Source organism: Schistocerca piceifrons, unplaced genomic scaffold, assembly GCF_021461385.2.
Source record: "Schistocerca piceifrons isolate TAMUIC-IGC-003096 unplaced genomic scaffold, iqSchPice1.1 HiC_scaffold_1077, whole genome shotgun sequence".
NCBI classification, from domain to species: domain Eukaryota; kingdom Metazoa; phylum Arthropoda; class Insecta; order Orthoptera; family Acrididae; genus Schistocerca; species Schistocerca piceifrons.
In genome coordinates this window covers 12,501-20,000 of record NW_025726882.1, presented here as the reverse complement: position 1 = coordinate 20,000, position 7,500 = coordinate 12,501, and the positions used below count along the sequence as shown (strand labels likewise).

General features: G+C 54.7%; 2 non-coding genes and 1 pseudogene across 2 annotated transcripts; all 3 read right to left on the bottom strand.

Annotated features, from left to right (window-relative positions):
- LOC124727057 overlaps nucleotides 1-556 on the bottom strand; it is a 4,222-nt pseudogene extending 3,666 nt beyond the window's left edge.
- A 188-nt stretch (nucleotides 557-744) lies between these two features.
- On the bottom strand, nucleotides 745-899 carry LOC124727058. Its single transcript, XR_007006901.1, has one exon. It is a non-coding gene; the product is annotated as a 5.8S ribosomal RNA (ribosomal RNA).
- A 352-nt stretch (nucleotides 900-1,251) lies between these two features.
- On the bottom strand, nucleotides 1,252-3,160 carry LOC124727060. Its single transcript, XR_007006903.1, has one exon. It is a non-coding gene; the product is annotated as a small subunit ribosomal RNA (ribosomal RNA).
- Nucleotides 3,161-7,500: the final 4,340 nt, after the last annotated feature.

Sequence of the window (7,500 nt, the reverse complement as noted above, 5' to 3'; positions counted from 1 at the left end):
AACCGGACACGACCCCGCCGCGGATTGCTCCGCGCGGGCGGCCGGCCCCATCTGCCGAGGGCGGAGGCCAGTGGCCGGATGGGCGTGAATCTCACCCGTTCGACCTTTCGGACTTCTCACGTTTACCCCAGAACGGTTTCACGTACTTTTGAACTCTCTCTTCAAAGTTCTTTTCAACTTTCCCTCACGGTACTTGTTCGCTATCGGTCTCGTGGTCATATTTAGTCTCAGATGGAGTTTACCACCCACTTGGAGCTGCACTCTCAAGCAACCCGACTCGAAGGAGAGGTCCCGCCGACGCTCGCACCGGCCGCTACGGGCCTGGCACCCTCTACGGGCCGTGGCCTCATTCAAGTTGGACTTGGGCTCGGCGCGAGGCGTCGGGGTAGTGGACCCTCCCAAACACCACATGCCACGACAGGCGGCAGCCTGCGGGGTTCGGTGCTGGACTCTTCCCTGTTCGCTCGCCGCTACTGGGGGAATCCTTGTTAGTTTCTTTTCCTCCGCTTAGTAATATGCTTAAATTCAGCGGGTAGTCTCGCCTGCTCTGAGGTCGTTGTACGAGGTGTCGCACGCCACACCGCCAGCCGGCTGTGCACGCTACCGAGAAAGTACCGGTATGCGAACCGCCAGGCGACGGGCGCGCATCGCACGTTTGAGGAGACGCGGCCGGCCCCACAGGCGGCCGCGACACTCCCAGGTCTGCGAAGCGGGGCAAACGCCGCGCGCTTCAGTATACGTAGCCGACCCTCAGCCAGACGTGGCCCGGGAACGGAATCCATGGACCGCAATGTGCGTTCGAAACGTCGATGTTCATGTGTCCTGCAGTTCACATGTCGACGCGCAATTTGCTGCGTTCTTCATCGACCCACGAGCCGAGTGATCCACCGTCCTGGGTGATCTTTTCTCAAGTTTCCGCCGTCTCTTTCGAGACGGTCGCATAGGCGGGAGTGAGGCGTGTGGCGGCCCCTGTTCCAGCGTTCTGTGTCCAACGGCCTCACGGCCGACGGGCGTCGTACGGCTCCACACCGGAGCGGACAGGCACTCGGGCGAAAGTCATTCAAAACCGGCGCCAGGCGCCAGGTGCCGCAGGCCAGCCGCTCCAGCGCTTCAGCGCTCGTACCACACAACATTGCCGCTAGTTTTGAGAGGCACGCGTGGTTCCGCACGCGGCGCACGGCTACTGCGAGCCGTACAGGTAGCGTGTTGCGCGACACGACACGCACATCGAAAGACATGCAGTCTAGTCGGTAATGATCCTTCCGCAGGTTCACCTACGGAAACCTTGTTACGACTTTTACTTCCTCTAAATGATCAAGTTTGGTCATCTTTCCGGTAGCATCGGCAACGACAGAGTCAATGCCGCGTACCAGTCCGAAGACCTCACTAAATCATTCAATCGGTAGTAGCGACGGGCGGTGTGTACAAAGGGCAGGGACGTAATCAACGCGAGCTTATGACTCGCGCTTACTGGGAATTCCTCGTTCATGGGGAACAATTGCAAGCCCCAATCCCTAGCACGAAGGAGGTTCAGCGGGTTACCCCGACCTTTCGGCCTAGGAAGACACGCTGATTCCTTCAGTGTAGCGCGCGTGCGGCCCAGAACATCTAAGGGCATCACAGACCTGTTATTGCTCAATCTCGTGCGGCTAGAAGCCGCCTGTCCCTCTAAGAAGAAAAGTAATCGCTGACAGCACGAAGGATGTCACGCGACTAGTTAGCAGGCTAGAGTCTCGTTCGTTATCGGAATTAACCAGACAAATCGCTCCACCAACTAAGAACGGCCATGCACCACCACCCACCGAATCAAGAAAGAGCTATCAATCTGTCAATCCTTCCGGTGTCCGGGCCTGGTGAGGTTTCCCGTGTTGAGTCAAATTAAGCCGCAGGCTCCACTCCTGGTGGTGCCCTTCCGTCAATTCCTTTAAGTTTCAGCTTTGCAACCATACTTCCCCCGGAACCCAAAAGCTTTGGTTTCCCGGAGGCTGCCCGCCGAGTCATCGGAGGAACTGCGGCGGATCGCTGGCTGGCATCGTTTATGGTTAGAACTAGGGCGGTATCTGATCGCCTTCGAACCTCTAACTTTCGTTCTTGATTAATGAAAACATACTTGGCAAATGCTTTCGCTTCTGTTCGTCTTGCGACGATCCAAGAATTTCACCTCTAACGTCGCAATACGAATGCCCCCGCCTGTCCCTATTAATCATTACCTCGGGTTCCGAAAACCAACAAAATAGAACCGAGGTCCTATTCCATTATTCCATGCACACAGTATTCAGGCGGGCTTGCCTGCTTTAAGCACTCTAATTTGTTCAAAGTAAACGTGCCGGCCCACCGAGACACTCAATAAAGAGCACCCTGGTAGGATTTCAACGGGGTCCGCCTCGGGACGCACGAGCACGCACGGGGCGGTCGCACGCCTTCGGCTCGCCCCACCGGCAGGACGTCCCACGATACATGCCAGTTAAACACCGACGGGCGGTGAACCAACAGCGTGGGACACAAATCCAACTACGAGCTTTTTAACCGCAACAACTTTAATATACGCTATTGGAGCTGGAATTACCGCGGCTGCTGGCACCAGACTTGCCCTCCAATAGATACTCGTTAAAGGATTTAAAGTGTACTCATTCCGATTACGGGGCCTCGGATGAGTCCCGTATCGTTATTTTTCGTCACTACCTCCCCGTGCCGGGAGTGGGTAATTTGCGCGCCTGCTGCCTTCCTTGGATGTGGTAGCCGTTTCTCAGGCTCCCTCTCCGGAATCGAACCCTGATTCCCCGTTACCCGTTACAACCATGGTAGGCGCAGAACCTACCATCGACAGTTGATAAGGCAGACATTTGAAAGATGCGTCGCCGGTACGAGGACCGTGCGATCAGCCCAAAGTTATTCAGAGTCACCAAGGCAAACGGACCGGACGAGCCGACCGATTGGTTTTGATCTAATAAAAGCGTCCCTTCCATCTCTGGTCGGGACTCTGTTTGCATGTATTAGCTCTAGAATTACCACAGTTATCCAAGTAACGTGGGTACGATCTAAGGAACCATAACTGATTTAATGAGCCATTCGCGGTTTCACCTTAATGCGGCTTGTACTGAGACATGCATGGCTTAATCTTTGAGACAAGCATATGACTACTGGCAGGATCAACCAGGGAGCTGCGTCAACTAGAGCTGAGCAGCCGGCCGCCCGGGAGTGTGTCCCGGGGGCCCGCGCGAACACGCAAGCGTCCGCTCAATCATTCTGCAAACAGGAGGAGGCTGAGCTCCCCTGCACAATACACCTCGAAACCCTCTCAGGTCCCGGCGGCGCGCAGCGCCGTCCCAAGTACTTGGTCGGGTTCGAGAGAGGCGCAATCGCCCGGAGTTAGGCGAGTAGACGCTTTCGGTGCGACCACCCGTGCTCCCAACTGAGCTTGCCGCTGCCGACAGAGGCCCGGGAGCGTGCTGTCGTGGCATTGCCGGCGGGAGACAACACGCGCCACCTACGGTGACCGGCAGCTCCAACGCCAGCGCCACAGAAGGACAAAAGCCCCACTTGGGTGCCGAAGCGAACTCTCCCAGCACAGCGCACACGCCAACACATCCGCACAGCTGCGATACAAACCACCAGCGAGAACCGCTGGGGCGACCGAGCAGCAGACGGCGTCGCGGCGCCGAGCGCCGGGCGGCGGCGCATCCTCAACGCACACAGTCCTCAATCGGACCAGCACACTGCAGATGTCCACCGCGCTTCGCACCGGGCCCGCGAGGACCTACTTTGGCCGCACGGCGCCGCGCGCAGGGTGCGCCGGCGCGCAGCTGCGACGCCTGCCGCGTCCGTCGGCCGGCGCGCCTGCCACTGGCCGCCCCCACCAGCCGGCTGTAGCGCGTGCGCCCACGCACCGCGCGGCCAGCACGCCGGGAGGCGCCCCCTCACCGGCCGGGGACGGTCCCACCCAGCCACCGCCGCGTATCGCTTCACACCCAGATGCCGTTCAGTTTCGTCGGCATGGTGGGTATCGCTGGAACAACCGGTTAGTACCTCAACCTATCGTCGCCATCACCGATTCACCCCTAGCGAGAACAACCGCACCACAACGGGTTACCATTTCTTCATTTGCGTAACTTCACCAGAAAACGTAGGCGTCCATCGCCATTTGCAACTTCAACCATTATTGCATGCCTGTGTCAGGTGTCACGCCACACTACGTCTGCCCACATACACGCAACAAAATGTGCACGCCTAGACAATACGTGGAAGGTGGCCCCCGTACGTATGCGATGTCCATTGCTCGAACGACTGTCAACCGGCTTCTGTAGCATGTCGCAGATATGGAACGCGCTGCACCATGCCATCACGGTGTGTGAGGAGAGACGACTAGGTCCGAATACATCAACAGACAGCTCATGCTGATCGCCATCCACGGCGTCCGTTCCTCCCACACGTCTCTATGGCGTACCACACTGCAATCCAGCTCTCATAGGGAGACGACACGTAGCTGCGTGCACAATATTTGCACTGTATGGTCCGCCGTTTTTGGGCGCAGTCGTTGTACGGTCACACATGTGCCACGATGTATCATTCAGTACATAAGGACGAATGTGCAGTACAGATTGTGGTTCACGCGTACGACATCAGCGGACAGTTGACACAGGCCGCACCACAACGTAGCCTGCGTACGTCGCATGCGAAGGGCATTGAACATGCAAACTTGTCACCAACCACCTTGCGAAGGCAGGGGGCAAGGTGGGGACGTGGGGAGAGGTGGGGGGGGGGGGGGGCGGCATGTACGCCCTGCTGCCATCCACATTACAGTGTACAGCAGGAGCATGTGGAAAGTCAGCAAGACTTGCAAGGTGTTTAACATGAAGCGATACACAGGGGAGCGGGCAGTGCGAGTAGCGAACTATATTGCGAGGGTTGCGGGTGGGCAACACTACACTAATTGAACGAGTCGTATAACAATTACAGAGCAGGTTTAGGCGACAACGTGGGTTACGATAGGCGACAACGTGGGTTACGTTAGGGGACAACGTGGGTTACGTTAGGGGACAACGTGGGTTACGTTAGGGGACAACGTGGGTTACGTTAGGGGACAACGTGGGTTACGTTAGGGGACAACGTGGGTTAGGTTAAGGCACAACGTGGGTTAGGTTAAGGCACAACATGGGTTAGGTTAAGGCACAACATGGGTTAGGTTAAGGCACAACATGGGTTAGGTTAAGGCACAACATGGGTTAGGTTACGGCACAACATGGGTTAGGTTAAGGCACAACATGGGTTAGGTTAGGGGACAACATGGGTTAGGTTAGGGGACAACATGGGTTAGGTTAAGGCACAACATGGGTTAGGTTAAGGCACAACATGGGTTAGGTTAGGGGACAACATGGGTTAGGTTAGGGCACAACATGGGTTAGGTTAGGGGACAACATGGGTTAGGTTAGGGGACAACATGGGTTAGGTTAGGGGACAACATGGGTTAGGTTAGGGGACAACATGGGTTAGGTTAGGGGACAACATGGGTTAGGTTAGGGGACAACATGGGTTAGGTTAGGGGACAACATGGGTTAGGTTAAGGCACAACATGGGTTAGGTTAGGGGACAACATGGGTTAGGTTAGGGGACAACATGGGTTAGGTTAGGGGACAACATGGGTTAGGTTAGGGGACAACATGGGTTAGGTTAAGGCACAACATGGGTTAGGTTAGGGCACAACATGGGTTAGGTTAGGGCACAACATGGGTTAGGTTAGGGCACAACATGGGTTAGGTTAGGGGACAACATGGGTTAGGTTAGGGGACAACATGGGTTAGGTTAGGGGACAACATGGGTTAGGTTAGGGGACAACATGGGTTAGGTTAGGGGACAACATGGGTTAGGTTAGGGGACAACATGGGTTAGGTTAGGGGACAACATGGGTTAGGTTAGGGGACAACATGGGTTAGGTTAGGGGACAACATGGGTTAGGTTAAGGCACAACATGGGTTAGGTTAAGGCACAACATGGGTTAGGTTAGGGGACAACATGGGTTAGGTTAGGGGACAACATGGGTTAGGTTAGGGGACAACATGGGTTAGGTTAAGGCACAACATGGGTTAGGTTAGGGGACAACATGGGTTAGGTTAAGGCACAACATGGGTTAGGTTAGGGGACAACATGGGTTAGGTTAGGGGACAACATGGGTTAGGTTAAGGCACAACATGGGTTAGGTTAAGGCACAACATGGGTTAGGTTAAGGCACAACATGGGTTAGGTTAGGGGACAACATGGGTTAGGTTAGGGGACAACTTGGGTTAGGTTAGGGGACAACATGGGTTAGGTTAAGGCACAACATGGGTTAGGTTAAGGCACAACATGGGTTAGGTTAGGGGACAACATGGGTTAGGTTAGGGGACAACATGGGTTAGGTTAGGGGACAACATGGGTTAGGTTAAGGCACAACATGGGTTAGGTTAGGGGACAACATGGGTTAGGTTAAGGCACAACATGGGTTAGGTTAGGGGACAACATGGGTTAGGTTAGGGGACAACATGGGTTAGGTTAAGGCACAACATGGGTTAGGTTAAGGCACAACATGGGTTAGGTTAAGGGACAACATGGGTTAGGTTAGGGGACAACTTGGGTTAGGTTAGGGGACAACATGGGTTAGGTTAAGGCACAACATGGGTTAGGTTAAGGCACAACATGGGTTAGGTTAAGGTACAACATGGGTTAGGTTAAGGTACAACATGGGTTAGGTTAGGTTACACGTTGTTGTAAGGAAAGGTGTGGGGGGGGGGGGGGGGGCGGGGCGGCAGGTTCGTTGATAGTGATTATAGTAAGTGAATGCTTGTGACATGATGAGATTTGTCACGTCAGGATGCACCTTTGGCTTATTAGAGGCGGCGCTCCAATTCTATGCTTGTGTCAGACCTGTGTCTTTGACTCATGTCATTGTTTGTGCGCTGTGACAGGAGGTACTATTGTGATGTTGGGTGCACCGTTGTATAGGACATGTGTGGGTGTTGGTGCCTTATCTGCGCAATGGTGGATGTCGAAAGGGTGGGATATTCTATTTTCCGCATGGACCTCCTGGTCTGGTTGTGATAGTGTGGATTGTGTAATGTGGCGGAGAGGATGCACTGGATGTTGTTCCATGCTGGTGCTTACATATTGTATGTGCGCCTGTTAGAAGCAGAGAGTGGTGCGTGATCAGAGTGTCTGGCTGACGTGTGGTTCCCATTGTGGGCAGACTCTTTCAGCATGTATACGGACAGTTGTATATATTTTCTGTAGTTTGATGGCTCTGCATTGATTACTAATCAGCGCCGTGTGTACGGGTAATCTGGTTCCAGTCCACAATGTTCTATCTGTGTACATTAGTGACAAAGACTCCCCCCATGCAGTGGGGCTCGGTCTGTTATAACTCTTCCGCGTAATATATTTGCCCCACGTTTTTGCGAGTGCGAGTGCGAGTGCAACGCGCATGGGGACCGACATGCTGATGGCTCGGTATCGGACGCCGTACAGTGAGCA